The sequence below is a fragment of the Urtica dioica genome, chromosome 8 (assembly GCF_054948205.1).
Source record: "Urtica dioica subsp. dioica isolate 48M chromosome 8, U.dioica_male_clone48M_v1_H2, whole genome shotgun sequence".
In the NCBI taxonomy this organism is placed as follows: Eukaryota; Viridiplantae; Streptophyta; class Magnoliopsida; order Rosales; family Urticaceae; genus Urtica; species Urtica dioica.
Window position 1 is genome coordinate 9867501 of NC_142763.1, and position 10566 is coordinate 9878066.

A 10566-nucleotide genomic window follows, 5' to 3' on the forward strand; every position below is an offset into this window, starting at 1 on the left:
GTCTCATTTTGATGATGTTGTGATTTAAGTTCTGCTAACATTTTTTTGGAAATATTATGGAGGGATTTTTTTATTTTATTTTTTCATGGTAAAACACTTATCTGGGTATTAGTATTAAGCAATTTTCTATAGAAAGACTAATAAAAATAAAGCTTATATATTTCCAATTTGTTGACAGATGCTCCATTATTTTTTTAAGGGGAAGATCTTCTGAACTTCATCAAGTAGGATCTTCTGGTAATCCTTTCCTATCAAAACAATTTAATTAATCTATTTTTTTTGTGCGATACTCGATCTCTCATGAGTCCAGCTTTTCTTTCTTTCTCTTATTGTTCTCGATTGTATTTTTTTTGTTCTATTCTGAAATATACACTTTTTCTCCAGACTGTTCTAATTTACTTGATCATTTCCCCATGTTCGTCAAGATTAGTTCTGCGCTGATGTCGAAGTTGAAGGTCTAGATCTTCCGGCTTATTTACTATCTTAGGCTGAGTATTGCGGATCACATACACTCGGCTTCGAGGACTGCCATTGCCGCATCTTCAACTTCAAGTGGTGGTTCGAACTGATCCACGGGTGAACGTTACCTCGCCGATCAGGTCTGATTTTGTTACGTGTGGTGATGGAGGAAAAGTGAGACTGAACAAAGAGAATGAACAAAAAAAAGTAAAAGAATGAACAAAAGTAAAAAAAAAAAAAAGTAAAAGAATGAACAAAAGATTAAAAAATGAAGTTAAACACAACAAATAGAAATTGATTGTGGTCAGATTGTTACATATTGATGTACAATGGCTGAATTTGTTGTATTGGTCTGATTGTAGTTTTGAAGACGAAAGAGCAGAAGTTGGTGTCGATTTCTTCGGTGAAGGAGCATGGAATATATAGGCCGCTTGGAAAGAAATGAAAAACTTTCCAGAAATTTCATGAAATAGCTGTTGATGATTTTTGCAATGCAAATATCTGGAGAATTCCAGACAATTAATTTACTTCGGGCAGCTCCAACGATTTAAAACTGTCATATGTGGATGTCGGTTTGTATTCCAGAATATTCTAAGTCAGAGTGGCATTTTTGTGATTTTTTTTTCTTTTAGGAGTAGTTGTAATATTTTAATCAGAATGACATTGGCATGCCATGTAATTATGAGACTTTTAAAGGGTATTTTTGTCAAATTTTTTAAGTGTACTGTAGACTTAACAGTAATATGAGTCTGCGTGAATAGTGATTCCGGATTCTCCTTTATATATATATAATAATATATATATATATATTATATTTATGTTTGTGTTAATTAAAGGAGACATTGGGGTGTATGTTTATAGATGCTGACAGAAGATAAAGAGCACAGATGATTTGAAATGCATGGAAGCTATAGCATCTCACTCATTCGTGCTCTCTATCTTTCTGTCGTCGTCACTTTGATATTTAACATTATCACCTAAAGTCCCTCTGGTATAACCTGGTGTTTTTTAATCTAAATTTTTTTTATTTTTTTTATTTACTGTGTTATATTGTTCGTGGGGTATTTTTATGATAGTAGAGTTAATCTTTTGCTTTTATTACAGACGCATTGATTTTAAAATTTTGCCGATCTACATACATCTCTAGGGTTTTTTATGTATATGTATATTTCTAGGGCTGACCTCTAATTTCAGCGTGGCATACAATTTACAGATTCTCATTTGATTATGAGTGTATCGATGATCAAGTTCATTTCGTATTTCTGATGCGTGATTTTCCTACCGAAAGCTAGTTTTGAAAATCCACTCTTTCCATTTAATGTTTTGAATACCTTTTTATTTTACTTTATCCTGACAGATCATTGCAATCCGTATATTTATTCCACTGTTAAGATATATCTGAAGAAATAATTCACCCATACAAATAACATATGAGTTCTGTTATGAACTAGTATTTTTTTTTAGCAACTACAAAACAAAAGCTTTGTTTGGCTTAGTTTAAGTGTTGTATATGTAATTTTGAGATGTTCTTTTCAATACCATCTGTATCAGTGTGCATACATTGGAATGTTTCTAAGAGCTGGAATCTATTTAGTGGCAAGTGTTTCGACACGTTTTTATCGTAAAAGGGTGTTTTGATGTCTGATGTCATAATTATTAAAAAGAAGAAGAAGAAATTTGAAGTCTCATTATGTACATTTTTTATTTATTAGAAGCAAAAATAACTTCCCGTTTATTGCAAACCCTAAACCTACATTATTAGCTATATATAACAAAAAACAAAATATAAGCAAAATAACATATATATCTATGTATGGATTATATGTAATTTCTGCAGATTCAAAACCCTAGAATTGGAGGACGGTGGTGACCGAAAAGCCCTTTTGGAATGGTGGTGACCGGAAAAACCCTTTTGTAGGAACGATGTGATGAAATCAAGTGTGTCTTATTTGGTGAAAGCCAATATCATTCTTCAATAATCTTACCAGCTATTGTAACTTTGGACGATTACAGTTAATGTCGCCACAAACATTATACGACTAATTGGAAGAATGTATATGGGACTGAATGCAAATTAAGTTGTTTTTTAAGTCTTTATCTTTCTGGGAGAGTGTTTTTGAGGGATATAACTTTTTATAATGCCTTTTTATCAAGGGGTATACTTGCAAACATGGATTTAAATGTCGCCGAAATTCCCCGATTTTCGCCGGCGGTGTCGTTTTCGTCGGGAAAACGGCCGACGAACTCATGAAAGTCGTTTTTCCATGTTATTTCGTTTGATTTTCTCTGAAAATGACATGCCGTTTGTCCATGTTATGTCGTTTTCGGCTTGAAACTATAAACTCATATTCTGGAAAAATAAAATGGCGGAAGCAAAATGAGGAAGAAGAAGATGAGAGAGGGGAGAGGAGAGAGACGAAGTGAGAAGAGGGAGAGAGAGAGAGAGAGACCTGACCTACAATACACTACGTATATAATATACAATCACTGCATAATAGATAACATATTATATCATGACCTGACCTATATGCACTAAGGCCCATTTTCAACAAAAATGTGTAATAAGTGGGAAAATTACAATACTAACGCTTATACGCTTCTTTCAAAACATTATAATGTTTTTCTTTTTTTTTTTGAAATATTTAGGATATTAATACATTCAATATACACTCTTTAGTATATATATTACACAATTATACAATTTCAGTCTACATATTTTAGTATACAATTACATGGTACTGTATAAAAAAAAAATTAAAGTGATAACAATGATAAGAGTATACAAAATAATTGAATGAGCGAAAGACACAAATACTACTTCAAAAATGTTAATTTCGATGATAAAATTAATAAGAGCGTTCATTTTGCAGGTGCGTTTGCGCTTGGCCAATTTTGACGCACGTAGGTAAGAACTCAAATTATTATGATGAAATCATGAATTAGGACTACCAACATAATTGCAATCTGTATTGTATAATTTTGTAATAATTTTATTTAGCACTGCAGTTAAATAGCCTTCTTCAATCATTGAAATTTTATTTTAACAGCCAACGTTCGATTGATAATTGAAAATTCGTTACTCAACTTATGAACTAATCGAAAGGGTCAAAAATACCTTTTGACTGGTTTTAAATTAAAAAATAAATAAAATAATAAATTATTTACATGGCAGTTTCTTAACTTAATTAATATTTAATTAATTTTCTTTCTCCATATAATTGTTGATAAGTGTTAATGACAGTTTATCATAGTTTTGTTTTTTGTTTGCTGTTTAAATTGATTAATGGTAGTTTAACAAATGGGTTTTAGAATTACTTGTTTTTTTACGCTATAGTAGTTTATAACACACTTTTTTATTTAAAATATTCAGAAATGATAGCTTACCCTTAAATAATTGAAATCATACATGCATGTATTATACAAAGAATAATCAAACACGTGCAATTTATGATACTACATAACAAAAAATTGAAACGTAAATGTCCTTGAATGCTCTCTTTCCTGGATTCAGGCTGAAATACAGCTCAATTAAAAAATAAATATTAATTATTAACTATACGAGATTTAGAAAGAAAAAATCAGAAACACATAATTGATAATTGTAGTAACTGTTATTACATATAGTGAACGCCGTTAAATAAAACTTGTTATCGTAGAGGGAGACATCTGGCTGAAAAAGCATAACATGCAATGACTAATGACTAAGTTAAGAATTGGAGAGATCGTGATTGTACCACCTTGCTTGTGTTTAGCAGCTGCTGACAAGTAACAGACATGTAATAACATTTGCCACGTTATAATAAGGAAGAATTTCGCAATAATGCGTTTTTTATGAGCAAAAAACAGCTGTATTTATATATATAGACAAATGTCAAGCGTATAAGAGAGGAAAGAAAATACAGCTGCCCAAAGCGACGTGGCTTGCTCAGGATTCATTAGCTTGTTCTTAATTTTTTTTTAATTAATCTATGTAGATAAATGAAAGTTCAGGAAGTATATAACAACTCCTCTTTTAATGAGTTGGTTTTGATTGCGAGATTCTACAAAGAAAACATGTCTGAAAATATTTTTGTATTGTTATGAGAAATATCTGATGTTGGACTTAATGTTATGATAGTACCTATAATAATAGAACCGAGAGAGAGAGTATGTGGATAGTAACAAATCTATTTTGAAAGGCGGTTTGACCCATTCTTGTTTGCTTTCTTCAAGTTTCATTATATCTCTGTAACAGTTTAAGAAGAAAAAAGCTTGCGTTTATGCATTGTTTTGAATAATGAAATGTTAAGCCACTTCTGATTCTAATTTTAAATTTTTTTGTATTATGCATTCATATATGTTAACGTTTGGATGGGAGGTATATCCAGGGTGGGCAAAGAAGGGGTGAGAGAGAGATAGAGAGATTGAATTCATAGAATCATCAATCAATATGAAAAACCATACACAATTCCGAGCCCAATACACCAAAACCTACTAGAAAATAAACTCTGTTCACAATTCAAGAAGTGAACCAATCCCTCCGATTAGACTCCACTATCCAGCTAATAGAAAATTAATAGTCTAAAATAATAGATTAAACAACTCTTTTCATAAGCCTACCCACTCCGAACACTTATTTATACTAAAACATAATTAAATAAATAAATAGCATGTAACTCAATAACTAATGTACTAATTTACCAAACCTAAGAGCAGCCAATGCATATGTCACGACCCGCGAGCTCTAGCTCGCACGCGAGCCGCGAAGTACTTACATCTCTTTCCTCCAGAATATTTAAATAAACATAGCATTTGTATATAGTAAGCGGAAATAAATTAAATAGCTATAAGACATATATCATAAGTAATAGAATTTTCGGGGAAATTTTTCGCTTTTATTTCACATACAAGTCTTATAGCGACTATATACATAACAAAACACACTCGTTTGTTTTGGACATATCTTACATATAACTTATATACAAACATGGACGCAAAACAAGTAACTAGAATACAAGTTTACTAGTTACATAATAAAACACCATTTTTCCCCGTTTAAAACAAAAACTCTCATTGCCACAGGTCGAGCGACGCAAGCCTGGACTAGATCTCCTCCTTCTACCCGAGTAAAGCCTTTCCTTTGCCTACATTACCAAGGGTCATAAACTATGAGTCGAAAGACTCAGCAAGTGGGAGTCTATCTAGTAATAAAAGCGACTAGATGACATGTGACGTGCACATAACACATAAATTATGCATGAAAGACATATGATTCCTATCATATGATATGCAAGCACGTGCATACTTACTACATGTGAACTTGTCATCCTGATCTTCAGGTCATCCAACCACCCACTGCAACAACCCTCAGAATGACAAGTAGCCAACCCTCAGACCCGAGCAATTTAATCATGAGGGTGACTCCAAGTTTTAAACTTCGTCTAGGATCCTCTAATGGTACCATCTCCAATCATAGGGGCGCTCAGGAGCTCCCTGAAAGCTCAGACGTGCCCGGCACGCCGGCAGTTACCAATTACAACACTGCGCCCGTCAGGTATCCCTGACAAAAACACAAGTCTTCAGACTTGCTGGTACCACCGACATCTGTTCTTTTTAAATGTTTGGTACCCGATGGAATCAGAGTACAGCCCTAAACTACAACGGGAAGAGCATCGTTTCGAGTAAAACTCGATTAAATATTGTTTAATATGCTCGTCATAGTATTTTGAAAGAGAAATCAAGGTGTGACCCTTGTAGTCCCTAGAACAGATATCTTAGCTGGAATCTGAGAAACGTCTGTCCCTGCTTTTCCCGTAAACCCGTCTATCGGGTGAATCTAAAATTAGTAAGTCAAAGGAAGATTAACTAATCAAATAAGAAACGGCTTGGGTTGTTAGCGGGTTACGCTTGAACTTAACGGGACAAACCCGAAGCTACATTTTCAATAATAGTAGCCGAAGCCTTAATCTTGATTAGTTTGTCAAATTCATGGGCTTTCAACTACTCTTGTTTACTAACACAGTAAAATGCACATAAACATGTGATTCCCTTGGTAAGTAGTTGACTTAATTCCCACTTACATGGACTCCTGATTCGCTAGCTCCTTCCCCCTCTAACGCCTAATCGTTACGGCGATAGCTGAAAATATCTGAGGAATAAAATGGAGCGTTGAACACCATTAGTTCTGCACTAGCAGAAATACTAGTCTACAAATTCTCATCCCAGAGAAACTGAACAAGGCGCACGGAACTCATATCCGTCACACGCAAAACATACGTTCTTACTTAAGAGAATCAGAGAAAACAAGAACACGATTCCCACATGAAACAGTGATCAAGAGAGAGAACAAGTCCTACAAGTAGCGACTAAACATGAAACTCGAGATTAGCTATGCTAAGGAAGCATTTAATAACCCAAATCCCTTGGGCCGAGCCCAAAACTAGAACCGAAACTCAACGTTAAGAACCCAAGAGGGAGAAAAACTTGTTCCTTTCCACAACGATCCACAAGAACCAAAATCACTACTCTTAGACTTGTAAAGAAAGTCTTACCTCTAAGATCATAGAAATTAGAATAACCCGTTGGTTAGACTATAAGCGTAGTTAATAAAACAACCCGTTTAAAAACTATAGATATAGGTTTTGAAAATAATACTAATCTTAATTATGGAAATATGTTATAATAAGTAAAATAATTAATTAAAAATAATTAGAATACTTAGCTTAAATAATAATCAAGAAAGAATAATAATAAGGTTGTACAAACCTTTATTTTCAAAACCACTTAATTATTTTTTTTCAAAACTTAATACTTGTAATAAGAAACATAAAATATGGTTTAGCTTAATTATGAGCTGTAACAAAAATACTTTAAGCTTAATCATAAGCTTATAGGTTATAAAATTATTTTTGAAAAACATTACAATACGGGAATGTTTCGGATTCAATCACACACGTTCGGTACTCGTAACTCACGGAAACCGACACTCACGGAAACCGACACTCTCGGTTTATCTCGAACCCACGAACCATAGCACACCTGAAGCACCCGATTTGAATCCGAAACAACTCACTAACTCACGTGATTAGTATCATAAACGTACATAACTATTTTACGAATAATATTACATATTATAGTTAAAAGACTTTTAGTAGAAACGACTCGGTTAACAATTAGAGTCGGGAGCCGGTACATTCACGACTCGTCGTCGCCGCCGTCGCTGTTCAAACGCATCGTCGCCGACGCGGAAACGAAAGGATGCCGAGTCGCTGTCGTCGCTGCGTAACTCACTCTGCCTCGACACGCTGAGGTTTCGCAGCCCGTGTCTGCACCGTCGCTGCGCGCTGTCACAGCCTCAAGACATCTCACCGAGCCGTTGACGTATCGCTCGAACTGAACAGCCCCTCTTTGCCTTGTCGCTGAACCCGAACAGCCCTCGCTGCTCGCCCGCGACTCGCCGGAACCATCCTTGCTGCATCCTCGTACCTGCGGTACGAGCTCGGAGAGACACGCAGCACCAACAAGAGAGCATGGTTAGATTAAAAATTGAACCGAGGATACCCAAGTTTCTCGATTCGAAATCAATTCCCGAACAAGGCATTCGGAAATCGAACACTCACCCGATCCTAACCCGTCCCACGCTCAGCAACAACAACAACAAAAACCAAAGACGAGCAACACTTTCAACCAAGTAAATTTTCTAAAAAGAACCTATGTTATTCACATCCTAGCGAGTCTCCGACTCGTCTAAAAACACCACAAATTCAGATCCGATCCTACGCATATCAGTACCACACCACAGACAAAACAAAAATCCACTCAACATACTTCAAAGCCAAGCACATACTCTGAAATCCGAAACCTCCAAAAATCAGCCCAAAAGTGAACCAAAACACAACTTACGTGAAAACTGAAATTGAACAAGTAAAACTCCAATTTTCAACACTTAAAATCAGAGTCCTAATCAACAATTAACTGATTCAAGCATCACACATGAAAACCCCCAATTTTCCCTTCCAAATTTTCGGCCAAAATATCCATAAAAATCTGAAAATCCTAACTCAAATAATTTCAGCTCACTACAAGCACAAACCGAGCCCAAACACAAGCAACCCACGAAATCAACCAAATGAACTCAAAAACCCCTAATAGGAAAACATAGGAATCGGACTAGAAACAAAGAAAACGAGTTGGATTTCCTACCTTGATGTAGAAAACGAACCCACAACTCTCGGCTTCTCCTACTCCACGAAATCCCGCTCAACCTTGTGGAGAGAACAAAATCGGAGCCAATGATTCTCAGCGTGATTGAAGAAGATGAACGAAGGAAAAGAAAAAGAAATGGAGATGAAGAAGATGAATAACGGGAAGGAGAAGAAGAGGACGAACTCACCTAAACCACTCCGGCGTCTCTCGGTCGTTGTTCTCTCTTTTTTTTTTTCTTCCGTGCGTTTTTTTTTTTCCCCTTCTTGCTTTGGTTTGTTCCAACGTGAAAGTGAAAAGATAAGGGTAATAGAAGAGTCTAGAATACTATATGTGTGGCTGAGAAATTAATGGGATAAGGACCAAAAATAATCCTACTAACTTCCTCATTCTCAAATTTCCTTTCAAATAAACCACCTTTTGTTTGCAAATCGATCCTTTTACTCTCAAAATAAACATCTCGTCCATAATTAAATGGAAACGATTTAGAAAATAAACCGAGATAATTTCTCGTTGATTCTAATTTATTTTGAATATATTTAAGGTGTTTCGGAAATTATTTTCACTCCCGAGACTCTTCTTAGTACTCGAGGACTCACCGAAAATATTATTCGGGAAATTAAAATCATTCGAGTCCAACTCGAAATTCTCAACTCATTCCGAAATCTTTAATTGACCTTAAATATTTATTTTCTAAATCTAGGACCATTTCACGCTCTAGTGAAATTATAATTTGCAACAATACTCGATTCAAGGAAAAAACTCGTTCATTGATTCCAACGTTCACAAGACGAGTTACACAAAAAGCCTTACTTTACAGCATACCTCCGATGAGTCTACGGAACTGATGCTTCTGAGGAAGGGTGACAGATAGGCTAAAGGGTGGGCTTTCAGCTTTTCTATGAGGGGGTTTTTAATATTATTTTATTATTATAATGCTTTAGCTAGCTATAATGCTTTAACCCTATAGGCTACGTAAGCTAGCTAGGGTTTGTGAAAGCTCACACGTCCATTCACCTCTGCTCTCCTCAAAACCTGGTGGTACATTAATCTCTCTCTTCTCTGACACTCCCTTCCTCTGCCTCGTCACCTTGATACGTAATAACGTGTGATATATTAAAGCGGATTTATATATGTATGGTTCATTGATTTCAACTATCGCAATTATTGATTTTTGCATAAATGAGATTGTCGTTCGTCATATATAAATTGGGTTCACCGGCTTATCTGCTGTTTTTTAAGACCACAAGCAAAAAGTCACGCGCATGAGAATAGTTTGCGATGAAAAAGAAGAAGAAAAGAGCACAGTGGTTCCCAAAAAGTTCAACAAAGCTCTTCTTACTCTATCTATCTACTTCTTCTCACTTTATTCCTCGTCACGTGACTTCTATTATTATGGCTGTGTATTGCGATGACGATGTGATATGCCCTTGAAAAAGACGTAAATCATAAATAAACAACTAATTAACATATATATGGTTGTGCGTTGAATATAGGAATCTAACCACACTATGTGTATATATAAAAGCCGGAGGAAAATGTTTTTCTTTTAATCTTAATACTACCTTAATTTAACTGTTAACTATTTTCTTTCTCTCTCTCTTTTTTTTTTTTGCTAGCAAACTGTTAACTATTTTCAGGAATCCCCGGTGGGCGATGACGAACAATTTTCATAGCAAGTTAGCAACTTCTTCAACTATAAAAAGTTTTGCCTAAAAATTAAAACCCGTCACAAAAGTATTAACAAAGAGAGTGAGAATAAAGAAACCCACATCCTCATTTTAAAGGAATAATACTAGAATTATGATCACTTTAATAATTTTGTACCAAAATTCATTAATTACATTTTAATAAAAAAAATTATTACTTATCTATAGGAGAGAGAAATGTTTGGTATCAAAATATTTCTAAATGACTAGTCATTTA

General features: G+C 34.8%; 1 long non-coding RNA gene across 1 annotated transcript; it reads right to left on the reverse strand.

Moving 5' to 3' along the window:
- Positions 1-8632: 8632 nt before the first annotated feature.
- On the reverse strand, positions 8633-8917 carry LOC149387938 (uncharacterized). The gene is made up of 2 exons (XR_016300451.1): positions 8831-8917; positions 8633-8702 (listed from the first exon to the last, which is right to left on the reverse strand). It is a non-coding gene; the product is annotated as an uncharacterized LOC149387938 (long non-coding RNA).
- Between the last annotated feature and the right edge of the window lie 1649 nt (positions 8918-10566).